Genomic DNA, 323 nt, shown 5'->3' on the forward strand with positions numbered 1-323 from the left:
TCGCCATCCCACCGCTCTCCTGATCTAACGCCACGTGAGAAATATTACTCCAACAAATGTTAAACAAATCGCTTTTAGAGCTCAATGAAATCGAGCAAAGTTTATTAGAGGCTGAGACGTCTGTCTGTGCATCATGTATCGACAAAATGTTGGATTAAAACGTTTGTTTATTTTTCTGTGAAAAGGTTTACATGTTGACAGGAGAATAAATTCAGATTGTTTTAGTCTGGTATCAATAACAATACACAAAATATTTTATTTTTATTTTCTGTTTCTAATCTTTCCTCTTCTTTTATAATTCTTTTCTTTTTTTATTGATTTTT

The sequence above is a fragment of the Sitophilus oryzae genome, unplaced genomic scaffold (genome assembly GCF_002938485.1).
Source record: "Sitophilus oryzae breed Bouriz unplaced genomic scaffold, Soryzae_2.0 scaffold_1639_pilon_pilon, whole genome shotgun sequence".
Classification (NCBI taxonomy): Eukaryota; Metazoa; Arthropoda; class Insecta; order Coleoptera; family Curculionidae; genus Sitophilus; species Sitophilus oryzae.